General features: G+C 37.9%; 1 long non-coding RNA gene across 14 annotated transcripts in view; it reads left to right on the top strand.

The window, feature by feature from the left end:
- Positions 1 to 27,370, top strand: part of LOC147342470 (uncharacterized) — a 294,857-nt gene that overhangs the window by 103,166 nt on the left and 164,321 nt on the right. For 3 of the 14 annotated variants that reach the window (XR_015158129.1, XR_015158128.1, XR_015158126.1), the window contains exons 4-7: positions 2,102 to 2,191; positions 2,278 to 2,409; positions 2,592 to 2,865; positions 18,148 to 18,232. The exons of 1 other annotated variant lie outside the window; for it this stretch is intronic. This is a non-coding gene — a long non-coding RNA (uncharacterized LOC147342470). Of the gene's footprint in view, positions 1 to 2,101; positions 2,192 to 2,277; positions 2,410 to 2,591; positions 2,866 to 18,147; positions 18,233 to 25,162; positions 25,672 to 26,076; positions 26,369 to 27,370 lie in introns of those variants that run through there. 10 more of the 14 variants (XR_015158130.1, XR_015158134.1, XR_015158133.1 and 7 more) reach the window with 10 other exon arrangements.

The raw sequence follows: 27,370 nt of genomic DNA, 5'->3' as shown, positions 1-27,370 counted from the left end.
AAACATAATTTTGGGAAAATTTAGTAATGTCTTCTAAGGACATAGAATATTTGTAACCTTTGCACCAGATATTTGTTGTCATGTATTCCATTGAAAAATTATATAAAATTCACATTACATACAATTCACCATTTTAACTATTTTGAAGTGTACAGTTAAGCAGGTTTTAGTAAGTTTACAGTTCTGTGTAATCCTCATCAGTGTCTTTCTAGAATATTTTTACCATCTTTAGAGGAACCCCATGCCTCTAAATTCCTCCGTTATCCCCATCCTCTGAAAACCACTAAAATAAACTACTTTCTGTCTCAATGTATGTATGCATGCATTAGTTGCTCAGTTGCATCCTACTCTTTGTGACTCCATGGATCCATCAGGCTCCTCTGTCCATGGGATTCTCCAGGCAGGAATACTGGAGTGTGTAGCCATTTCCTTCTCCAGGGAATCTTCCTGACCCTGTGATCGAACTCAGGTCTCCTGTACTGCAGGCAGATTCTTTACTGTCTGAACCACCAAGGAAGCCCTAAAGTGAAAGTCTTAGCTGCTCAGTCATGTCCCACTCTTTTGTGTCTCCATGGACCGTAGCCTGCCAGGTTCCTCTGTTCGTGGGATTTCCCCAGGCAAGAATTCTGCAGTGGGTAGCCATTCTGTCTCAATGGATTTGTCTAGTCTAGACATTTTATATAACTGCCAGCATAATTTTTTTTTTTATGACTGGCTTCTTCCACTTAGCATAGTGTATTTTCAACATTCATTCACATAGTAGTATATATTAGTATTTAATTTCTTACAACTAAATAATATTTCACTACATAGATATATCATATTTTTTCATCCATTTAGTGGTTATATGATTCAGTTTTGTAGTAAACAAGTAGCATCCTTTGAAAAATATCTTTTTCTATCATTGTAATTATAATTTTTGTATTTAATTAGTATTTTTTCCTTTGGTATTATTAATATTTTAGTTTATATTTATATTAATAAATATATTAACATTTAGTTAAATATTATATTTAACCCCTGATTTTTCATGGTAATGGAAAAAGACCTTTCACATACATTACCTCAAATTTTTTAAATTAGATGCATGTGTGAACTAACATCAGCGGCACTACATATTTTTTATCCCCTATTTGAGCTATGTTCAAAATTTGACATTAATGGAAAAAAAATAAAACTACAGTGAATCTTCTCAGAGTGAGCAAAGAGGAAACAAATGAATATCTAGTTAATGCAAAGTAGAAATAATTTACTGTTAGAAATATCTTGTATATCTAATTAATATTTAAGAACTCAGTGCCATGGCCTGAATGAAAACAATACAGATTTTAAAGTCAGAAAGATGAGGGCCTGAATGCTAGGTCCATGGTTTCTTAATTATGTATTTCTTGGCATGTTATTTTAAGTTCCCTATCTGTGAAATGTGGATGATAATCCTCCAAAGAGGGACAGAACAGAGATTAGAGGAGTTAATATATGTACAGTAACTAGTACATGACACACAGGAGCTCAAGAAATATTGAGTCCCTTCCTTTTGTAAACACTGCTTCTGCTTCATTATTAATCATCTAGTGTTATCTGAATGAGCTGCACGATCATTCCCTCCCTGCCTTTAATGCATGCTATTTCATTTTATTAGGAAAGCTTTCTGCCATTTGCTTTGCTTTTCTCTCTTACTTCTTTTTTAATCTTCAGGGGAAAAAAAAAAAACTGACAAAAACAAAAACTTTCACTACTTATAGAGTTATCGGCATATTTCCTATAAGACCTCCTATATTCTTTGTGTCTTTTTAGGTCAAGGAATTTCTCAGAATTTACAGTGAAGGCTGGTACAGTTTTTAGCTGCTTTGGTATTCATCTTAGCTACTGTAAGCCCCACCAGACTGTAAGCTCTTTAGGGAAGATAGCTTGCTAAGTTTGAAGCTATGAAGATTCATACTTTACAATTTTTAAGCTAACACTTAACCTGACATAGTGTGTTGTGTAGGTAGTATATGTATGTATTTCTTTGTGAGGTATATATGATGCATATTATCTATATATACTCACACATATATACATACACATATATATTCATATACATTCTTGTGTGTACTTACAGGAGACTTCTGGATCAAAGCACACACCATTTACTCACAGAGCATCTTGTGCTTCCCATCATTGCTCTACTCCTGATTTTCCCAGAACAGAGGTACCACAGGAGGAGAGGAACTCCTGAATTGAAAGGCTTAGCAACTTATGTAGAGCCATGGCATGTCTTCTTCTCCTCTCTTCCAGAGAGAGATCTTTGCCTTGGAACATAAAGCCATTCTGAGAAGAGAGCTTTCCCATCCTGGAAGGAAGCAAATGACTCCAGGGGAAATATGAATTAAGTCCCTCCAGAGCAATGTGCTATTTCTAACTTCCAAGGTATGTCTGCTATTCACTCATAAAGCCTAGACTGTGCAGAAATATGAAAATGTTCATGCTACTTTCTCTCTCAGTATAACCATATCTCTCTGAAGTTTTCGATTCCATTTCCCAAATGCTCCCAAATGGAAGAATAAATTAATTTATGGTATCTTCTTATTCCATGATTCTCTGTTTTTCAGGTATTCTGTGCTGCTTCTGCTAAGTCGCTTCAGTCGTGTCTGACTCTGTGTGACCCCATAGATGGCAGCCCACCAGGCTCCCCCATCCGTGGGATTCTCCAGGAAAGAATACTGGAGTGGGTTGCCATTTCCTTCTCCAATGCATAAAGTGAAAAGTCAAAGTGAAGTCGCTCAGTCATGTCCGACTCTTAGCGACCTCATGGACTGCAGCCTACCAGGCTCTTCCGCCCATGGGATTTTCCAGGCAAGAGTACTGGAGTGGGGTGCCATTCAGGTATTCTAATTGATTTTAAAACTTCCTCTTGTGAACATTTTCTCTCCCTACTAGAGTGTAAAGCTTTTGTAAATATGAACTGTACCTTATAGGTCTTTTGGAATTCATAGTGTTAATAACAGTGCTGACTGCAAGGAAATTCCCCAGTAATTACTAGTGGCTGTCCACTTATTCCTGGAGAAGGAAACGGCAACCCACTCCAGTATTCATGCCTGGAAAATCCTATGGACCAAGGAGCCTGGTGGGCTACAATCCATGGGGTCACAAAGAGTTGGACACGACTGAGCGACTTCTTTGTGTGTCCACTTATTCCAGTTAGTCAACATAAGAAAGGAAACACTCTATATTTTTGATAGTTTAATGTATATGATTTGATGATATGTTCTTAAAAGGTATTGTTGTTGTTCAGTCACCCAGTCATGTCCAACTCTTTGTGACCTCATGGACTATGGCACACCAGGCCGGCCTCGTCCCTCACTGTCTCCTGAAGTTTGCCCAAGTTCATGTCAGTTGTATTAGTTATGCCATCCAGCCATCTCATCCCCTGATGCCCTCTTCTCCTTCTGCCCTCAATCTTTCCCAGCATCAGGGACTTTTCCAAAGAGTTGGCAGTTAACATCAGGTGACCAAAATACTGGAGCTTCAGTTTCAGCATCAGTCCTTCCAATGAGTATTCAGGGTTGATTTCCCCTAAGACTGACTGGTTTGATCTCCTTGCTGTCCAGGGGACTCTCAGGAGTCTTTAGCACCACAGTTTGAAGGCAGGAATTCCATCACACCCACTAGTTTTATTGATAGCAGTGCTTCCTAAGGCCCACTTGACTTCATACTCCAGAATGTCTGGTTCTGAGTGACTGACCACACCATATAATTAACCAGTTATATGGTTAATTAAGATCTTTTTTGTACAGTTTTTCTATGTATTCTTTCCATCTCTTCTGTATCTAAACACCGACATCTCAGGAACTGGTGAACTAAAATGGACAGGAATGGGCAAATTTAATTCAGATGACCATTATATCTACTACTGTGGGCAAGAATCCCTTATAAGAAATGGAGCAGCCCTAACAATCAGCAAGAGAGTCTGAAATGCAGTACTTGGTTGCAACCTCAAAAATGACAGAATGATCTCAGTTCATTTCCAAGGCAAGCCATTCAACATTACAGTAATCCAAGACTGTGCCCCTACCACCGATGCCAAAGAAGCTGAAGTTGATCAGTTCTATTAAGAACTAGAAGATCTCCTAGAACTAGCACCAAAAATGTTCTATTCATCATTGGGGATTCGAATGTGAAAGTAGGAAGTCAAGAGATACCTGGAGTAACAAGCTAGTTTGGCCTTGAAGAACAAAATGAGGCAGGGCAAAGGCTAACTGAATTCCAAGAGAATGCACTTGTCATAGCATATACCCTTTTTCAACAACACAAGAGATAACTCTATACATGAACATCACCAAGTGGTCGATACTGAAATCAAGTTGATTATATTCTTTGTAGCTGAAGATGGATAAGCTGTATACAGTTGGCAGATATAAGACCTGGAACTGACTGTGGCTCAGATCATCAGCTTCTCATAGCAAAATTCAGGCTTAAACCATAAAGGAAGTGGGGAAAATCACTAGGCCAGCCAGGTACACGTAAATCAAATCCCCTATTGAATAGGCAGTGGAGATGATGAATAGATTCAAGGGGTTAGATCTATTAAACAGAGTGCCTGAAGAACTATGGACAGAGCTCTGTAACATTGTACAGGAGGCAGTAATCAAGACCATCCCCAAAGAAAAGAAAAGAAACGAAGGCCAAGTGGTTACAAATAGCTAAAGAAAGAAGTGAAAAGCAAGGGAGAAAAGGGAAGGTACATCCAACTAAATGCAGAGTTCCAAAGATTATCAAGGAGAGACAAGAAGACCTTTTTCAATGAACAGTGTGTAAAAATAGAGGAAAACAAGAGAAGGGATTAGGCTAGAGATCTCTTCAGGAAATTGGAAATATCAAGGGAACATTTCACCCAAAGATGGGCACAATAAAGGACAGAAACGGAAGAGACCTAGTAAATGCAGAAGAGATCAAGAAGAGATGGAAAGAATACACGCAAGAACTGTACAAAGATCTTAAAACGTATACAACTCTTTCATTTTTGATATTAATCTACGCGGTATGTCAAAGCATCTCCATAATATAATGTGGTGTGTGTGCGTGCTCAGTTGCTTCAGTCATGTTTGACTCTTTGCAACCCCATGGACTGTAGCCTGCGAGGATCCTCTGTCCCTAGGATTATCCTGGCAAGAATACTGGAATGGGTTGCCAGTTCCTTCTCCAGGGGATCTTCCTGACCCAGAGATCAAACCTGTGGTTCTTGCATTGGCAGGCGGATTCTTTACCACTCCACTGAGCCACCCAGGAAATCTGATATAATGCAGGTGTCTGTCTGAATAGGAGTTATGATTTCAGTGCTTAACATTAGTGACTTTTCAAAGATGTTTTAAAACAGCAGCTTCCACTGAGTTAATCCTTGCTCTGTGCCTGGCCCTGTGATCAGTTGCCAGTGTCACTTTTCATTTTTTGTGTCCTTGGAGACCTGCATTGAGAACAGTTTAAGGGTATTCTTTTTAGAATTTACTCAACGTGATTAATTAGGCAGCCTAACTAGAGGGCAGTCTAGGTAATCCATTTTTTTCTCTTTCTCATGAACTCATTTGCTTAAAGAAGATACAGTCTCTTATGGTACTGAGCATATTTATGGCCTTGAAATAGTGCCACACGAATCTGTAATTGCTCTCTCTGCAGGATGGTAGGGTGGTTTGCCATTATCAACTACAGAGGCATATAATTTTTCCCAGACACAATATAAACTCTTTCCCATTCCAGAACAAAATGTATAATAATAAAATTCTGGAAACGAATATGCCTAGATGTGCTGTTCTAATCCAGTGTACAACGAGAATATAAACAGCTTGGCATGTGAACCCCTGATTGCTTTTGCTTCTCTTCCCCTTCAGGATATGACTGATGCTTGCAAGTGTGGTTATTTGTTGCTCCTCTGTGCCTGTTCTCTTCAGAGGTTACGTTTCTAGGCAGTACTGAATAGTCCGTGCCAAAGTTTTGTGATTATAGTTGCTGTTCTCTATTATTTTCACTGACATCAAGGCTTTTTTCACTGACTTATTTCTCTTTTAGAAAATGCTAGGTTACTTTTCAATAGATCATAGTAGGAATGCTTTGGGACACAAAGTAAACTACACTATTAAATGCAAAACTTACTATGTTTAATTGTGACAGATCAATATGGCAGAAAATTATTTACCATCCTGAAGAGGCCTTAATTATCCTTTCCTTGCATCTCTACCTACCCTAGAAATTTGTCTGGCCAGTACAATGTGCCAGAAGAGACATTATATACATTCCAACCTAGGTCAAAAGAAGCTTGCAGTCCCAAAGAAAACTGCAGTGTTAATTTCATGTACTGAGAGATTTACATCATAATTTCTTACAAGAAAAATATTTTAATTTTAATTCAACAGTGGACTAAACTTGAAATAATTACTCTAAAGTTAACTGCCCCTCAAAAAAAACTATACTAAAAAAATCTTATATTTATTATTCTATGTTCCTCAGCTGTCATATGGCCTTTCTCTGGTACTCTGATCACTATGAAATATGTCACTATAAAATACAGAAAAAAATTGAAAAATGATAAAAGAAGAATATTCATTGTGGCTCTTTTTAGGAAAAAAATTGGGGATATATACTCTGGGAAGAGTATTCATCTCAAAAATATCAAATAATCTAAAAACAGTTTCACTTTAAAAAAAAAGATATGTGCTTTATTACATCAGCTTCAGTAATAACTATATGTGTGCTAGGAGTTTTTTGATCATTGCTAAGAGCATGATACTGGATGCTTGGGGCTGGTGTACTGGGACGACCCAGAGGAATGGTATGGGGAGGGAGGAGGGAGGAGGGTTCAGGATGGGGAACACATGTATACCTGTGGCAGATTCATTTTGATATATGGCAAGACCAATAAAATATTGTAAAGTTAAATAAAATAAAATTTAAAAAAAATAGGAACTCACAATATTATCTTTTTGTGGGAAAAAAAAAATCTTTTGCCATAAGCCATATTGTGTGAGAAACCAAAGACTAAGAAAAGCTAAAAATGTTGCAAAGTCCAAATAGCACTTTTCAAATTAGATTCAAGACTCAATCTAATTTATCTAATTTAAGAAGTCACCTTTTCACTGCATTTTGAAGCTTTAGCAATTATCAACTAATTTATTAACTGCTACAGTTTCTGTTTTCACTGGTTACAAATTGAAACCAATTTAATAATGTTAACTATCAAAGTCATCATAAGTAATGGTATCTATTGGTGAACTACAGTTATTTATGTTAACTACAATAGAAGGTTGAAAAAAAATTCTGTGGTTGATCAGATCTGTAGATGCTTTAACCATGAATTCTGTTAGTAATTTATGTATCTTAAAATTATATAATAAGCTTATTATTTACTGTTAAAAATAAGTGTTTCCTAGAAAAAAATTATACCACAAAAGGAGATTAGGACAAATAGTCTCTATTGCTTTCATTTTCAGTTTTAAGAGATTTGAATTTTATGTAGCATAAATTATACCATGGATAATTGATATTTATATTCTATCAGTAAAGTTTTTGATAGAAATATATGAGTTATTAAATTCCTGAAGCTATATATCTTCTGTGAAAGTTGTAGAGATGAATACCACCTAGTATATGTAATTATTTTTGATTTGCAATGAATTCAAATCATGTGCACAGCAAAATAGACTGAGAATTAGTCCAATGGTCCACACAGTATCAATATCCAATAGAACTATTTTTTTCTCTATATGGTACTCTTGTTTTATTGTATATAGGTTTCACTTTTCTGTCTGTTAGAATTAATTGTCTTTAAAAAAGATGATCGATTTTACTGGTATTTGAGATTTTTTAACTCACAAAATATATTTGTGAGTTTCTGATATTCTGTTTCTCTCCATTACCAAAAATCAGTTCAGTTCAGTTGCTCAGTGGTGTCCGATTCTTTGGTACCCCATGGACTGCAGCACGCCAGGCTTCCCTGTCCATCACCAACCCCCGGAGCTTGCTTGACTTGTCCATCGAGTTGGTGATGCCATCCAACCATCTCATCCTCTGTTGTCCCCTTCTCCTCTTGCCTTCAATCTTTCCCAGCATCAGAATCTTTTCCATTGAGTCAGTTCTTCACATCAGGTGGCCAAAGTATTGCAGTTTCAGCTTCAGCATCGGTCCTTCCAATGAACACCCAGGACTGATCTCCTTTAGGATGGACTGTTTGGATATCTGTGCAGTCCAAGGGACTCTCAAGAGTCTTCTGCAACATCACAGTTCAAAAGCGTCAATTCTTTGGTGCTCAGCTTTCTTTATAGTCCAACTCTCACATCCATACATGACTACTGGAAAATCCATAGCTTTGACTAGACAGATCTTTGTCTGTAAGTAATGTCTGCTTTTTAATATGTTGTCTAGGTTGGTCATAGATTTTCTTCCAACAAGCAAGCATCTTTTAATTTCATGGCTGCAGTCACCATATGCAGTGATTTTGGAGCCCAAGAAAATAAAGTCTGTCACAGTTTCCATTGTTTCCCCATTTATTTGCATGAAGTGATGGGACCAGATGCCATAAACTTTGTTTTTTGAATCTTGAGTTTTAAGCCAACTTTTTCACTCTCCTCTTTCACTTTCATCAAGAGACTCTTTGGTTCTTCACTTTCTACGATAAGAGTGGTATCATCTGCATATCTGAGGTTATTGATGTTTCTCCCGGCAATCTTGATTGCAGCTTGTGTCATCCAGCCTGGCATTTCACATGATATACTCTGCATCTCAGTTAAATAAGCAGGGTGACAATATACAGCCTTTACGTACTCATTTTCCAATTCAGAACCAGTCTGTTGTTCCATGTCCAGTTCTAACTGTTGCTTCTTGACCTGTATACAGATTTCTCAGTAGCAGGTAGGGTGGTCTGGTATTCTAAAAATAAACATATAATTAAAATTCCAGAAAAATTAGATTATTAGCTTTGGAAATTAGATATTCACCATTAATCAAATAACAGGAGAAAAAAAGAAAGTGGTGAAAAGAATTAGCAATGTTTGTAGAATAATATAAGTAAAAATGTGTGAATCTTGTTTTCACACCTTTACCCGGTAGCCTTGGACATGCCATCTCGACTTTCTCATATGTAAAAGGAAGATAGCAAAACTTCTGGGAACAGATGAAAGATGAGGAAAGTTCTTTATACACTCTTCAATATACACTATTCTTAAACATTTTTATTCTTAAGTGGGCCAACAGCAATATAAATAACCTATGGCTAGCATGAGATTGTCACAGAACTGTCTTTTCTTCAATGTGAAAAATAATCAGACATTATCTTGAATAATAGAGAATATTACTTTAAAACTATGAATTGTAGTCAGATGTGATGTGCTTCTATGAGTATTTTTGGTGTTTGCTTATTGAAACCTCTGGTTCATATTTCAGTAGTTATTTAAATCTTTGCCAGCACAGCAGATGATTATATATTACTCAGACCCTGACCTAAGTAATTGCTGCCTGGAAGTACTTTGGCCTAATAGAGTAATAATTGCTCAAAGAATGACCAAATCCCATTCCCCCTGAAACTCTTATTCCCCTGCTCTCAACGTTTTAGGAAATTCTGATGGCATTTTAATTGCTCCTGACCACCTCTGGCTCTGATTCTTTGTTTCTACTATAACTCTTCTCTGGTCTGCTACCTCCCACCTCTGTCATTTCTAGAGGATGACAGTTCAGCCAAAATGAAAGTGGCTGAACTAAAGCATAAAATCTTTTCACCATCAATTTTCTTCTAAACCCAAAGCTGTAACATTATGACTTAGTACTGGTTAGTTTTCTATAACAGTTTTCCATAGTTCATTTCATCTCATTTATTCTCGTAAATATCAATGAGTGAGGTTTTTATGATGCATACTAAATTCTCCATTTTAGAAAAGTGAAAATTGAGGATCAGAACAGTTACAAAATGGGATTGTGTTGTGAAATAAGCAAAGATGTCTCACAGAATAGAATTCCAAACTCTGATCTCCTTAATCTAGACCAGAAATGCAGTCCTTTCCCTATTTAAGTTCATTATTTGACTTCTTCTTGAGTAAGTATGCTCATCCATTATCTGGTAAAAATGTCCATCCTTGTTATTTCTAATTGTATTCTCTCATTTTCTTTTTTCAGATCTATAGGTAGTATTTTCCTCTATTTTTAACCCCTTTACAGACTGTATTATTTTTCTGGGTGACATAAATACCAACCAAAATATAATTATAAACATGTCAATTGTCAGCACACTGAAACTTTTTGATATTAGTCATTTCAATTTCCTCTTTCCCACCAATTAGAGTGTGTAACCAAAAATCAATACATTTTTCACTTTAGAACCAGACTTTGCTTTAATTTTCCTATAGTTGAAGACATTTGTAATTCTGAAAGACAGTACTTCTTAATAATGATGCAAACAAAAATTACAGATTTCACCTATTGTTGACCCACTTAAAAGTGATGATAGTCTATCCACAGTAGAAGCCAGTGCTATGCTAAGAGGGAGCAATTATTAGAATTTTCTATCAACCACGCATGTAGAGTTTCCAAGTTGTCAGCAAAATCATGTGCAAATTACCATTAGACTAAAATTAGAGTGTATAGAAATCAGCACAATAACTTCTACACAGCATAAATATCTCATTGAATAAAAAAAATGCATTTGTATTTTGGACTTTCAGAAAACAAGTACAAGAATATATTTCCTTTTACCATAATCTATTTCAACAATTCTAGTATTGGCCTAAGATGATCACTGCATGTATGTAGATGTTTGATTACTTATAAGATAATTAGGTTCAGATTTGAGTTTTTAAAGCAAAACATTTCTCCCAGGGTTCAAACTGTTTTCAAACCATTCTTTGCCTTTGGCAGGTTAGTTGCCTTTGAGCTTAACGGCTTCAGTATAGAATGTATTATTTCTGTTTCAATTGTTTTAATTGTAAATTCAGCTCATGTTCTTATAAATTCTACAATTTTAGTTATTTCACAGAAATAATATGGGGCGGGGTGTATAATGGTGCTAGCTGATCTTAAAGTTGAAAGAGTGTGCTCTGGAATTTTGCTTCCAATCTATAAACAGTGCGACATCAAACTTGACAGAATACAGCATTTGTAATTCTACTGCTGTCCCTGGCTCACTCAGTACAGTCATTTTTCAACCCCACAGTCCATCCTTCCTGTTAGAGTAGAATATGAGTTTTGTTCTTGCTCATATGTTATTAAGGCTAAGGAATGTATTTGTTCACTTTAAAAATGTTGAATGAGCATTTGCTTATATGCCAGAAAAACAAAGACAAACCTGTTATTCCTCATGAGAATTCCAGCATGTTATTCTCCTGGGGATCTTTAGAGAGCAGATCCAGATGCAGTAGGCTTGGCACGTGGTCTGGTATTCTGAGTTAGTAACAAGCCCCCAAGGAGTTACAGTGCTGCTCTCCATCAGAAACAACACTGCAAGTCACAAGACTCCAAGAAAGTGAGACAGAGCAAGAACTAAATAAGTGAAATAAATGTTTTTCCAGAGACTTAGGTGTTATGAAGAACAACAAATTAGGAAATGACTAGAATTTCAAGAGTAGAGTTTCCAGTTTTAAATAGAGTAGTCAGGAAAATCTCTGCCAAACAGATGATATTTGAATAAAATCCTAGGCTTAGGTAGTAAGACAAGCAGATATCTTGGGGGAGAGCATTTCAGGTGGGAGAAAAAAAAAAAAAAACTGAAAAATGCCTTGAGTAGTGACATGAGTAGTATGTTGAGGCAAAGCAAGGGAGAATGTGGTTTGTGTAGAATGGGCCAGAGGGAGCTTAGGAGAAGAGCTCAGAAAGTTAACAAGGAGCCAGATGACAGTGTTTTGTAGGCCTTTTGGTAATGACTTTTGCCGGGGTCCAGCCCGGATGGATACAGGGAATTCGAAGTGGGGACGGCGTCAGCGAGGATCAGGAAACAACTGTTTAATTAAACGTTAATTAAGGATATAAAGAGTAATAGAATAAGGATAGCTCAGTGAGGAAATTCAGTGGAGAAAAGAGGCTGAAATAAGGATAGCTCCGTGAGGAAATTCAGTGGAGAAAAGAGGCTGAATAATTCAGCCAGAAGGTGAGAGAAAGAACGACATGGGGAGACCAAGCTTCGGTGAACAAGGCCCCGCACTTTATTTTCCAAAGTAGGTTTTGTACCTTAAGTTATGCATAAAGGATAATGGGGGAAGGGGTAGAGTCATGCAGTAAGCCAGGCTTTCTTCCTGCAAACTTATCATATGCAAAAGTTTAGGTGATTTGCATCTTCTTCTGGACCGGAGGCCTGTTAACATTTTAAGAAACTTATTTTTCTCTAAAGGTGATTATTCTAAAGTCAGGCGCCACCCTCCAAAAGCATTAGATAAAGTTGCATTCCTATAGGGCAAAGGTATGGTGGGCTATAACAAGAAAAAGAATTAACTCAAGGGTCCAAGGTTACAAACATTAAAGCTACTATTTACACCAATTATATTAATCAATACACTGCCAGGGACACAGCAGGTAAGGGATATGGAGACTTAGCAGCAAACATTGGCCCAACAAGTGAAAAACCCTTCACCAATACAATTTCTAATCAATCTTTTAACTGCTTAAAGGAATCTGTGTTTAGACAGTTTAGAACATCTCATCCCTCTCACAGTTGCGAGGCTCTGAGCAATCACATGTGGCTGGAAAAACGTATTCAGGCAGGCTAGAGGACTTCCAAAGGAGTTTGTAGGTTGAAACACTATCACACCCAGGAACTTTATTAACTGGAGCTGTAAGTTAACTCTTTTTTCAGAGAGAGGTAGTGGGGGACAGCCCCCCCGTAAAGTCAGAGGTGTAGGTGAGAGCACAAAGCAGAAAGTAGGCAGACTCTGGTTTTGGGGGTAGATGCTCGAGAATTTCCAGGGGGACTCCTGAGGCTCGATCCTGCCTTTGCGTATGCCGAGCCTCCTTCCTCATGACTTTTGCCACGAGTGCAGCTCCTCACCGCCGGCTCCCGGCAGACTTTGACTTTTATTCTGAGTGGTATAGTGGGCTTTGAGGATCATTCTGTTTACTCTTTTGAGAAATACCCATGCCTTAAAAGGTAAATTGGGAGGCTTGTGGAGGAAGCAAGATGAAGATGGTGGTGGTTAGTATGAAATGTTAGCTGTAAATGTGAAGATTTATAGGCATATCTTGATGGTAAAAATGTCACTGGTGGACTGATGTAGTAACTTAGAGGGGGCAAGGGGAAGAGAGTAGTTAAAAGTGATTTTAAAAGCTTTGGCCTAAGCAACTTGAAGGAGATGCCATTATGTAAGCAGAGAAGATTAAGTGCATTGTAGAATTAGGGGGGAGATTAAGAGTTCAGTTTTGAAAGTGTTAAGATTAAGATGGCTATTACACATTTCAGTTGATTTGTTGAGTAAATAACTGGATATTGGAGTCTATCATTCACATTGGAAATATATATCTTCATCAGTCTATATATGGAATTTGAAGGTGGGACCCTGGGTAAGATCAGAATAAAAGTTAGTATAGATGAAAGGAATTCCATTGTTGAGACATCAGAAAGTTGAAAAGTACTAGTAAAAGGGAGTGAGAAGTGATACTGGCAGGACAAAAAAAGAATGGTTGCTTGGAAGCCAGAAAGTCAGTGTTTCAAGAAGGATAAAAGGATTAAATGAGTTATTAACTAATGAGGCTAAGAGTCGGACATGACTAAGCGACTTCACTTTCACTTTTCATTTTCATGCATTGGAGAAGGAAATGGTAACCCACGCCAGTGTTCTTGCCTGGAGAATCCCAGGGATGGGGGAGCCTGGTAGGAGGCCATCTACGGGGTTGCACAGAGTCAGACACGACTGAAGCGACTTAGCAGGAGCAGCAGCAGCAGGGGGCTACACTGGTGTCTCAGATGGTAAAAAATCTGCCTGCAATGCAGGAGACCCGAGATCAATCCCTGGGTCAGGAAGATCTCCTGGAGAAGGGAATGGCAACCCCCTCCCATATTCTTGCCTGGAGAATTCCATGGGCCAAGAAGCCTGGCGGGCTACAGTCCATGGGGTCGCAAAGTGTTGGACAGGACTGAATGACTAACACTTTCACTCTTTTAAAAAACTAATAATAAGATTATAATCATATATAGCAAATTAGAACCCACTAAGGATCTTGAGAACTGTTATTTTGATAGAGCAGGTGTTTGATTTAAAATGAGTTAAAGATAGAGTGGGCAAAGACATACTATAGATAGCTCTTTGGAGAAAGTGGGTCTTTTGTTTGTCATAAAGAAAGAGAGGGTGAGAGTGGGCTTTATTAAAGGATGTGAGAAGTCATATCTGGTCTGTATGCTAAACAAATAACAAATAAAATAGAAGTGATAATAAAGCCAAAGGAAAGTGTAATTACCAGAGCAATACCCTTCCATAATCATGGAATCCATGGCACAAATGACATGACTGGCTCTTCTGGGAACACAAAATGTTTACCTACAACAGAAGACTAGGCAGAAAATATGGGTAAAGATGCATGTCAGTGGGTGGAAGCAGTGAAACAATGTGCCAAGCAGACAATGAGGATAAAGAGATGGTATTAGAGGGACCAGGAGAGAGGAGTACATAAGAAATAATGTCTAGCAGACCAATGGAGTTCAAGAATTAAAAACATGTAGTTATGTAAAGAAATTGCGGACCCACTTGATGTTAGAGATCAAGAATGTGAACTGAAACCAGGGGATATGTTTATGTGTTTTCCCAGCTATGTTATGCTGATTAGTGACGGCCTAATTCTGCTTCGGCTTTACTTTGATGGCTCAGAAGAAGTCACAGGCTCAGGGTACGATGGCAAATATGGAACAGTACCTCATTCTGTTGTTGCATAGGCTTGTTCCATAAATCTCAGGGCAGAACTCTGTAGCAGTACAGATGTCAGTATGCCTAAAATTCTCAGTGTGCTCCCTATTGTCCTGAGCCTATATCCAAATAGTAATAACTTACTAACCTCTGACTAATCACTTGCTATAAGCTCCTGCAGCAATTAGTGCTTCCACATAGGTGTTTGATTAAAAAGAAAGAATGAGGTAGGAATAGGCAGTCATCCATGTTCAGGAGGCAAGACCTAGTTCAATTTATAATTTCAGTCCTAGGAGGACGGGGATTGTTGGAAAGAGAACAAAGAGGCAGGGCTGTTTCTCATACTGGTAAATGCCAAGGGACGTCTTACTAATCCTAGTTAACAGAAGGAAGAGATGGAAAAAGAGAGAGACAAATAGCAAAGAGTCGTGTTGCCTTTTATGTGGAGAGAAGGTTTTGGTTTTCTTCCTTGGGCTTTATTCCTTATACTCCTCCCACATCAGCCATAAGTAGGAAGAAACTGAAGTTAATTACAGTGTGCTCAATGTTTCATTACATTTTGCACACACATAATGTTTAAGGAATATGGCATATGGGTGTCTTATTAGCTAAGCAATTGGGTTGTTTCTCCATCCAGAGCCTTTCACTTGTTTTTCTTTTTAAAACCGTATGTTTAATCCAGACCTTGAAGTGTATATAAAGACTTAAACCAGTGTTTACTGTGCCTGATACCCAAAGCCCCTTCAGGGACAAAAGTGTGAACCTACAGACTACATGCTTCCCTTCATACCTCCACCATTAGTCCTGTCCCTTTATATCATGACTTATCATCTTTTTCCAAACACACGCTTGTCCCTCAGATCTAACAACACACTTGGTTTCTGTGGTTATGACTCTGGGACCTTATTCTATATTAAAAATAATAATGGTGATATTATAAAATATTATCTACCCTGTTCTCTCTCAAAGAGCTGAGGGGTACAAAAAAAAAGAGATGTATTTTAGGATAGAAATTGAAGCTGGTATTGTGGTGGTTGATTTAACCATTTCTGAACCAATTTTCCGGAGAAGGCAATAGCAACCCACTCCAGTACTCTTGCCTGGGAAATCCCATGGGCGGAGGAGCCTGGTAGGCTGAAGTCCATGGGGTCACGAAGAGTCGGACACGACTGAGCGACTTCACTTTCACTTTTCACTTTCATGCATTAGAGAAGGAAATGGCAACCCACTCCAGTGTTCTTGCCTGGAGAATCCCAGGGACGGTGGAGCCTGGTGGGCTGCCATCTATGGGGTTGCACAGAATCGGACACGACTGAAGTGACTTACCAGCAGAAGCAGCAGCAGAACCAATTTTCAGTTGTTTTGTTGACTCAATTCATCTAGCTGAACTATGATCTGATGCTAATCTTTCCCCAAATAATATCCTTCAGTGTTCTGTTCCTACCTGGTACTCGGATTTCTCAATATCTTAACCCCAGCCTTCTCTATTCTAATCTGCCTCCATGTGCTTCCATAATACAAAGTTATGTGTTCTTCCTTGACTCAACCATTGCTTTCAAGTCATTGTGAGACCTGCTTCTTCTTAAACATATTTAGATTCCTTTTCCTTGTTTTAGGACCTACTCTTCATTCTACAAATATGGCAGCATTCTCTGAATTTTTTACTTCCTCTATGTATCAGTCCCAAATTTCCCACAGCTCACTAGAAATAACTATTCCCTAATACAGTGTAAAATTACTGATTGCTCTTTTGTTTGACTCTTTCCTGAACAGACCCTGGCCATTGGATTTGTCTCCTGGCTAATTTACTCATTTGTGATAAATAATTCAGTCAAACCGTTTAATAAAATGTTCTTTGTAAAAAAAAAAAAAAAAAAAGTGTAGTTATCTAGGTTAGCAACTATGGACACCAGTATCTTGATATACATGTCAGCTTATGGTGCCTCGATTCATATATCTAATAACACCTAGAGATGTTTATAACTCTTGATATTTATATAGGTACCAGGTGAATCTTTAAAAATCATTGCTTATGATTTTGGTGTGAGATTACATGCAAAACATTAGCAGTGATAAAGTTATAAAGATGTTACCATCCAGAGGGATCTAGTAGATCTTTATGATCTCATTGCTCGGTTCTAGTAAAATGGTTTTCTGGCTATAGAAAATGATTACTGTTTGGAATACTCTGAAGTTCTCTTTGCATTGTACTTGTCTTGATTTTTTTCTTCTGTATCCCTTGGGTTCTTACATAAAATTGATTCTGGGCTAGAATGTTGTTTTCCCACTTTAGGACACCTAAAGGATATTATTAAGATGGTACAGCTAAAAGGGTTTTTCGTTTTTTTTTTTCTTAAGCACTGAATCTTATATAAATGACTTGTAAGTAAGTATTGTGAATGCCAGTTCCCCTTTTTTTCTCTCTCTCTTGTTCATCAAGAATAAATCCAAGATCTTTCATCTGAACAACTTTTGCTGGGAGCTTTGCCTGTCCCCTGCATTCTCTCTACCATGATCATATTAGTATATCATCAAGGAGTGGGAGAGGTATCTAAAAGTCTGCTTCCTCTTTCTCTTCTGAAAAGACTCTATGGCTCCTTCTTCCCAATTTGCAAATTGATCACAGACTCTCTTTATAAAGAGAGAGCATTTATAAATTGTCCTGCATATATGAGCTGGGACTTTTCCTTAATCAAAATCTGCATCCTTGCCTGAAGCTAATATGCCTGGGGCTTGCTTGGTCCATATGTATCAGTCATAAATTGAAGGAAGAACTTTCTGTACTCTCTTCAAGCATTTTTTTTTTCTTATTTAAAACTCCCACAATGAATCTGAGCTAGTAAGTTTCTCCCTTGAGGCACAACCAATGTATATATTGAGTTCTCCTTATAATTCTAATTTCCTAGGATATTTCTTTTTACAGTAATGGCAATTCATTAAATGGACCCATAAAAGTGGATTTAATGTTTATACAATTGTAAAACTTTTCATCCATATGAATTCACACACAGTTCACATTTTAAAAAATTCTTTTTCATACCACGCATTTTAGTTTGGAATTCAAAAAACCTGGTCATCATTTCTAGAAGACATATTCTCCAGTGTACCTATATGTCAAAATAAGGTTAATATTCTTGGGCAGTTGCTTTCTGATGAAAGCACAGTTATGACACAGTACTGCAATTCATTCTTAAATTTCAAGACTGATTTGGTTGCCAAGATATATAGGATCATTCCTTGAGTATAAAAGATGTTCTAGTTTTGCTAATTGTAATTAAAATCAGAGAATGGCTGTTTCTTCTGTTCACAGTGTCAAAAAGAGATGGGATTAAATCACGGCAAACAGCATTGGCAAACAGGTGGATATAAGGACACTGACATATAATTTTAATTAGGTGAGTCACATCAAATTTCCTGTAATTTAAGGGATAAAGTCTTTCCTTTGGGGGGGCTACATGCTGTAAAGATTGGTTAAATGACAGTATGAAGTTCCACCTGGGCTGGAGCTTATGCTCATGTACTAGGTTGATAGGAATGCCATAACCAAGTGCCACAGACTAGGTGACTTAACAGCAGAAGTTTATTTTCTCAAGAGAAGCTGGAAGTCCAAGATCAGGTATTCATCAGGGTTGGTTTCCTCTAAGGACCATTCTCCTTTAGCTTGTAAATGGCCATCTTTTCTCTGTATCTTCCTGTGGTCTTTCCTCTGTGCATGCCTGTGTCCTAATCTCTTCTTATGTAGATATCACTCATATTGGATTAGGACCCACTCATCTGGCTTCCTTTTTCCATAATCACCTGTTTAAAAGCCCTATCATCAAATATAGTGGCATACTGAGATAATGGGAAATAGACTTCAGGATGTGAGCTTTTAAACGCACAATTTAGCCCTTAACAGTCCTATCTGGGGTTCGTTCTTTGGCCTGATAGTTGAGCTAAGGGACTTCCTCAGTCTGTGGCACCTCTGCATGGTTCAGAGCTTCATGAAAATTCCAATCTGTCTAACTTGTATCTCAGTCGGGTTTATGTCACATTGCATTTGACTTTTTGTCAGCAAGGACGGTTCCTGGGCAAGGTGAAGGTCATCATCAGTGCTGCCACTTTATTTCTAATGAGGAGACAGGAGTTAGCTACCTAGGGAGCTATAACAGAATACCATAATGATGCAATGCTCTTTGGATTCTAGCAGACATTTGTCTGACACCAAAATTCCCATCAGCACTTGAAGGGAAAAAAAAATCTCTTTGTGAATGCCATTTAGACTGTCATCAAAACTAGTCAGGATTTAACTCATTTTTAATATTCTTCATTTAGCCTTTCAAATTTTAACAGATAGTGCGCACTCTAATGCTACAGTTACATTTGAAAGTAATAACTAAATAATAAAAACTTGATCTATCATTCAGAAATAACAGGTATTGACAAACATGAAGCTTCATTTTAATCTAGTTGTAAGTTTGTTTCCACTTAACAGGTTTATCGGAGAAGGCAATGGCACCCCACTCCAGTAGTCTTGCCTGGAAAATCCCATGGAGCGAGGAGCCTGGTAGGCTGCAGTCCATGGGGTCATGAAGAGTCGGACATGACTGAGCCACTTCACTTTCACTTTTCACTTTCATGCATTGGAGAAGGAAATGGCAACCCACTCCAGTGTTCTTGCCTGGAGAATCCCAGGGATGTGGGAGCCTGGTGGGCTGCCGTCTATGGGGTCGCACAGAGTCGGACACGACTGAAGCGACTTAGCAGCAGCAGCGGATTTATATATTTTAGAAAATAAAACAAAAAGTAGAAAGTGAAATCAATATTTTTATGTTCCAAAAATTTATATGGTTTCCTTTAAAAAAAAAAAAGAAAGAAAGAAATAGCCTATAAATGCAGTAAAGACTGCAAAAGTATTTTTGTGGACTTTCTTGTCAGTAACTAAAATTACTGACAGTAACTAAAATAGTGGAGAGGACCATCCTCATCATTTGTATCTTGGCCATTTAAACCAGGGGTAGTAGGAGATTTCATTATTTACAGTCACTTACTTTGACATTTAATTACTTACTGTCTTTTGTAAAACCCTAAGAGCTTGAAAGAAAAGCTATGACAAACATAGATAGCATATTAAAAAGCAGAGGCATCCAGTAGTCATGCATGGATGTGAGAGTTGGACTATAAAGAAAACTGAGTGCTAAAGTATTGATGCTTTTGAACTGTGGTGTTGAAGAAGACTCTTTAGAGTCCCTTGGACTGCAAGGAGATCCGACCAGTCAGTCCTAAAGGACATCAGTCCTGAATGTTCATTGGAAGGACTGATGCTGAAGCTGAGGCTCCAATACTTTGGCAACCTGATGTGAAGAACTGACTCATTTGAAAAGACCCTGATGCTGGGAGAGATTGAATGTGGGAGGAGAAGGGGACAACAGAGGATGAGATGGTTGGATGCATCACCAACTCTATGTACATGAGTTTGAGCAAGCTCCAGGAGTTGGTGATGGACAGGGAAGTCTGGCGTGCTGCAATCCATGGGGTCGAAAGGAGTTGGACATGACTGAGCAACTGAACTGAACTGAAGAACTTCATTGTTTACCCGTGTTCTTGTGTGTGTTCAGTCACTTAGTCGTGTCCCACTCTTTGCAGCCCCATGGACTGTAGCCTGCCAGGCTCCTCTGTCCATGGAATTTTCCAGGCAAGAATATTGGAATGGGTTGCCATTTCCTTTTCCAGGGGATCTTCCTAACCCAGGTATTGAACCTGTATCTCTAGCATCTCCTTCATTGACTGGCAGATTCTTTACCATTAACACCACCTTTCTTGGCAGGGTTCTAAAGTCTGTGAGTGCAGTTGTAAGTTGTTTGTCTTTGAAAAAATGCAGGCAATAATCCATCCCAGAATTGCTTAATCAAGTTTAGAACCACAGTCCATATTCAGGAGCTATTTGTAATATTGGACTTGAAAATTGGCTATAATTGTCATCTCAACATCTAGCACACTATTCCTCAATGTGAACAAGAATTTTAAAGAATTTCAGAAGATAAAAGTAGAATCACTGAATATACTTCTTTCCTCAGGAAAACCTTTCTCACTGAAGTTCAAGAATTTTTTAAGAGGATTTTATAATGTTGATTGAGGCACATACATCAGAGTCCCCTATTTCCCATCATAGCCCTAAATCCAATCAATTACTAAATCTGATCTGTTCTGTTTGCTTCAAAATTATTGACCTCCCGTCTTTCTTTTTCAGTTTCATTTATTGTCATTGCCATAATTCAGGCTCTTCTGATTTTTAATTTGATTCTGTAGTAATGATCCCATTGGTCTGTGTTTTTCTCATCTAAATGTCTAGTAATATTTCTCTCCACATAGGACCCAGAGTGATCCATCCAAGGGCAAATCAAACCTTGTCCAAGATCAAAAAAGACCCCACAGGGGCTCTCCTTGGTCTTTATGATAATTCCAAACTTGTTTCAGTGCACAGAAAATTTGTCAAAATCTGCTGCTTGCTTACACATCTACCATCTTATCTTCTCTGGTAAATATTATTTAGAATTCAACTTTAGTTTTTCTACTTACTTTTTAGCCATAACTCTTTGCATTAGTTTATTTTACTTAATTTATTTTAGTGGTTGTTCTAGTAACTAAAACATATTTCCTTAAATTTTGGAAACTGCTTAGAATTAATATACTACCACTTTATCTTAAATGTAAAATCCTTGAAATGCACAGTTCCATGGAAATGGCAACCCACTCCAGTGTTCTTGCCTGGAGAATCCCAGGGACAAGGGAGCCTGGTGGGCTGCCATCTATGGGGTCGCACAGAGTTGGACACGACTGAAGTGACTTAGCAGCAGCAGCAGTAGCACTCACATACTCACTATTCTTTGCAGCATATTTGTTATATGCATTGCATCTGTATATGCTCTAAAACCCACAATTCAGTGTCAGAATTGGCTTCTAATTATGTTTTTTATAAATAAATTGGGAGAATGTTCTTGCATTTATACATGTATCTACCATTTCAGCACCATTTATTTCTAAAGATCTGAGTATCCATCTTATGTAATTTCCCTGAGAAACTTTCTGTATTATTTAGTGTGGTACAGGCTTGCTGCCATCAAATTCTTAGTTTTATTTATGATTTATTATAATTTGAAGGGCTTCCCTGGAGGCTCAGATGGTAAAGAATTGGCCTGAAGTATGGGCAATCTGGGTTCAATCCTTGGGTCAAAAAGATGCCCTGGAGAAGGGAATGACTACTCACTCCAATATTCTTGCCTAGAAAATTCCATGGACAGAGGCACCTGGAAGCCTATACAGTCCACAGGATTGCAAAAAGAGTCGAACACAACTGAGCAACAAACACTTTTACTTTCATTTTCATAATTTGAAAGATACTTTCATCATATATTTTCATTTTCATTGTGTAGATCTTCAATGACTGTTTATGTGTGTATATGCATACATATATTAATATACATATGTGCTTATATATCTGTTTTCAATACCTTAAAGATATCATTTCACTATAAATTATACTTGAAATAAAACTATTGTTATGTGTCAGCTTTCTTCCCTCTTCCCTCATTTGCATGCATGTGTGCTCAGTTTTGTCTGGCTCTTTGAGACCTCATGGACTGTAGCCCACCAGGCTCCTCTGTCCATGGAATTTTCCAGGCAAGAAGACTGGCGTGGGTGGCAATTTCCTACTCGAGGGGATCTTCCTGATCCAGGGATTGAACTCACGTCTCTTGCATTGCAGGTAGATTCACTGTTCCACCTGTGAAGCACATTCCCCTGATTACTGTTCTGTAAACAATTAGGTAGAATACCAAAAAATGTTTAGGGAAATCTGATACTCAAATTTTGAGAATTAAATGATATTTACTTTAAGCAAATTATTTAATTAATATACACCTGTTTCCTTGCTAGGTGTTTTACACCTATAATCTGTTTTAAAATAGAATTTTTATGTTTAGACGTTTGTCTATAGTGTTGTAATGGACACTGAGGAGTGGAGAGATGCCAGCATAAAGTAAATAATGGGCAAAAATTTAAGCTTCAAAGAATTTACACTTTTGAGCATTGGTGGAATAGTGGTAAGCATAGCTGCTTTCCAAATGATTTAGATTTGAAACTTTGATGGAATATTATGACTTCCAAAAGGATAATGCTTTAAATAAGACATAGATCAAGTAGTAAGTTGTATAGAATTGGTAGGCTCTGAATAAGTAGGATAAGTGGAAAGAAATTCTGGTTGAAGGAATAAGCAGAAGTAAATATCTGTATATCAGTCAGCTCAGTTCAGTTGTTCAGTAGTGTCTGACACTTTGCCACCCCATGGATTGCAGCACACCAGGCTTTCCTGTCCATCACCAATACCCAGAGCTTGCTCAAACTCAATCCATTGAGTCAGTGATGCCATCCAACCATCTCAACTTCTCCTTCTGCCTTCAATCTTTCCCAGCATCAGAGTCTTTTCCAGTGACTCAGTTCTTTGCATCAGGTGACCAGAGTATTGGAGTTTCGGCTTTAGCATCAGCCCTTCCAATGAATATTCAGGACTTATCTCCTTTAGGATGGACTGGTTGGATCTCCTTGCAATCCAAAGGACTCTCAAGAGTCTTCTGATGTATGGCAAACCAATACAATATTGTAAAGTAATTAGCCTCCAATTAAAATAAATAAATTTAAATTAAAAAAATAAATCTTTCTTTCGAAAGGCAATAAAAAAAAAAAAACCCATCAGTTCTTCAGTGCTCAGCTATTTTGTGATACAACTCTTGCTTCCCTACATGACTAATGGAAAAACCATAGCTTTGTCTAGACAGACCTTTGTTAGCAAAGTAATGTCTCTGTTTTTGAATATGCTGTCTAGGTTGGTCATAACTTGCCTTCCAAGGAGTAAGTGTCTTTTAATTTCATAGCTGCAGTCACCATCTGCAATGATTTTGGAGCCCCCCCAAAATAAAGTCACCACTGTTTCCAGCTTCGCCATCTATTTGCCATGAAGTGATGAGACCAGATCCAAATAGGAAAAGGAGTACATCAAGACTGTATATTGTCACCCTGCTTATTTAACTTATATGCAGAGTACATCATGAGAAACGCTGGACTGGATGAAGCACAAGCTGAAATCTAGACTGCCGGGAGAAATATCAATAACCTCAGATATGCAGATGACACCACCCTTATGGCAGAAAGTGAAGAGGAACTAAAAAGCCTCTTGATGAAAGTGAAAGAGTAGAGTGAAAAATTTGGCTTAAAGCTCAACATTCAGAAAACAAAGATCATGGCATCTGGTCCCATCACTTCATGGGAAATAGATGAGGAAACAGTGGAAACAGTGTCAGACTTTATTTTTTGGGGCTCCAAAATCACTGCAGATGGTGACTACAGCCATGAAATAAAAAGACACTTGCTCCTTGGAAGAAAAGCTATGACCAACCTAGACAGCATATTAAAAAGCAGAGACATTACTTTGCCAACAAAGGTCCATCTAGTCAAGGCTATGGTTTTTCCTGTGGTCATGTATGGATGTGAGAGTTGGACTGTGAAGAAAGCTGAGCGCCGAAGAATTGATGCTTTTGAACTGTGGTGTTGGAGAAGACTCTTGAGAGTCCCTTGGACTGCAAGGAGATCCAGCCAGGCCATCCTTAAGGAGATCAGTCCTGGGTGTTCATTGGAAGGACTGATGCTAAAGCTGAAACTCCAATACTTTAGCCACCTCATGCGAAGAGTTGACTCAATGGAAAAGACACTGGTGCTGGGAGGGATTGGGGGCAGGAGGAGAAGGGGACGACAGAGGATGAGATGGCTGGATGGCATCACTAACTCGATGGACATGAGTTTGAGTGAACTCCGGGAGTTGGTGATGGACAGGGAGGCCTGGTGTGCTGTGATTCATGGGGTCACAAAAAGGCAGACATGACTGAGCAACTGAACTGAACTGAACTGATGAGACCAGATGCCATGATCTTAGTTTTCTGAATGTTGAGTTTTAAGCCAACTTTTTCACTCTCCTCTTTCACTTTCATCAAGAGGCTCTTTAGTTCTTCTTCACTTTCTGCCGTAAGGGTGGTGTCATCTGCATATCTGAGGTTATTGGCATTTCTCCCAGCAATCTTGATTCCAGCTTGTGCTTCTTCCAGCCCAGCATTTCTCATGATGTACTCTGCACAGAAGTTAAATAAGCAGGGTGACAATATACAGCCTTGACGTACTCCTTTTCCTATTTGGAACCAGTCTATTGTTCCATGTCCAGTTCTAACTGTTGCTTCCTGACCTGCATACAGATTTCTCAAGAGGCAGGTCAGCTGATCTGGTATTCCCATCTCTTTCAGAATTTTCCACAGTTTATTGTGATCTACACAATCAAAGACTTTGGCATAGTCAATATAGCAGAAATAGATGTTCTTCTGGAACTCTCTTGCTTTTTTGATGATCCAGCAGATGTTGGCAATTTGAACTCTAATTCCTCTGCCTTTTCTAAAACCAGCTTGAACATCTGGAAATTCATGGTTCACATATTGCTGAAGCCTGGCTTGGAGAATAAACGTGTTATAGGTTGCAGTAAAAGCCAAAATATTGTTGTTGCTTTCTATTAAATGCCCCATTAGCAAACCACCATTTTGCATTTGAGACTGGTGTTTACATCATGAGTTTGTTATGTTGATTCTCCCATTTTAGATGCAAACTCAATTAAATTGTTTCTAAAATCCGAAGGAATGGTGAGGTCTTTCAAATGATGTTAGTTTTCGCTTTTTACACAACTGTTAAATGCATCATGCTTAGATGTGATATTCTCTATACCATTTTTTCCCAAGTCCATTTGATTTCAGAAATAAATAATGGAAATATGTGTGTGTATCTATATGTCCTTGTATATACATATGAGGAAGATCCCCTGGAGGAGGACATGGTAACCCACTCCAGAATTCTTGTTTGGAGAATCCCATGGACAGAGGATTCTAGTGAGCTACAGTCCATAGGGTTGCAAAAGTCAGACATGACTGAAGTGACTTAGCACACACATATGTGTATATATATATGTATGTATATTGTGTCTATCAATCTATGTCTATACCTGTATCATCTCTCTCTTGCTCTCTCATGTCCACCTTTGCTGCTGTTTATAGGCCTAGAATTTACTCATGACTTAGAAGAAAAGTGCTTTCTTCAGAGCTTTTCAGACACTAAATATATTGCATCAGGCATTATGAACAGTTCTTCATTAACAGATGCATTTGTTTTCCAGAAAATATGGAAGAGAATTGTGCTTTTGAAAGCCTGAGGTCATCAACAAGAAAATTTTGTTATGTTTAATAGATTTTTTTTTCAAAGCAAGATTTTATGAAGAGTAAAGCTGAAGAGAGGACTGGGTGGAGAAGAGCTTTGGAAAAGAATATATACGAATACACACACACACACACATACACACACACACAGAGTATAGGAGTAGAAGCTTATAACTGAATTCATCAAGTTTTTTCACATAACACGTAGAAAAACCAGATAAGAGCACCAATAAAATTTATTTCAACTTTCAATGTATATGTGTGTGTGGAGATGGACTGTAGAGTTTAAAGTTTGTCTCTCTGTTCCAATAAGCATTAAATTGATCATTCTCTTCTTCAATTAACTGAATGTAGGAGGTGAGGAAGTTTCTAATTCTTATAGTTTTAATGTGGAAAAAGTAATAAAACAATATTTTAAATTACACTGTTACTTAAGCTACCTCTGGTGAGGAGAAATATTTCCTTTGAAATCATATAATGAAAAATATGATCTGGAATAAGCATTCTTAGGTTTTGACACTATAACATTTTCAAAAATTATTTATAGATGTTAAATAATTACTTCTGATCTTTTATCAAAGGTCAGGACCATGAAGTAGGGAGTTTATAGAAAGTCTTCTTTGCCAGATTCATTATAACTTAACCGAATAGAAGTAGAAGGATTTTGGCCTTGGAGTACAGAATGAATCAGGGCAAAGGCTAATAGAGTTTTGCCAAGAGAACTCACTGGTTATAGCAAACAGCCTCTTCCAACAACACAAGAGAAGACTCTACACATGGATGTCACCAGATGGTCAACACCAAAATCAGATTGATTATATTCTTTGCAGCCAAAGATGGAGAAGCTCTATACAGTCAGCAAAAACAAGACTGGGAACTGACTGTGGCTCAGATTGTGAACTCCTATTGCCAAATTCAGACTTAAACCAAAGAAAGTAGGGGGAACCACTAGGCCATTCAGGTATGACCTAAATCAAATCCCTTGCGATTATACAGGGTAAGTGAGAAATAGATTTAAGGGACTAGATCTGATAGAGTGCCTGATGAGCTGTGGATGGAGTTCATGACACTGTACAGGAGACACGGATCAAGACCATCCCCAAGAAAAAGAAATGAGAAAAAGCCAAATGGCTGTCTGAGGAGGACTTACAAATACCTGTGAAAAGAAGAGAAATGAAAAGCAAAGGAGAAAAGGAAAGACATACCCATCTGAATGCAGAGTTTTAAAGAATAGCAAGGAGAGATAAGAAAGCC

The sequence above is a fragment of the Bos grunniens genome, chromosome 29, assembly GCF_055505025.1.
Source record: "Bos grunniens cultivar Pamir isolate PY7600 chromosome 29, Bosgru_T2T1.0, whole genome shotgun sequence".
In the NCBI taxonomy this organism is placed as follows: domain Eukaryota; kingdom Metazoa; phylum Chordata; class Mammalia; order Artiodactyla; family Bovidae; genus Bos; species Bos grunniens.
The sequence above is the reverse complement of the archived record's forward strand: the minus strand, read 5'-3'. Positions and strand labels throughout refer to the sequence as shown.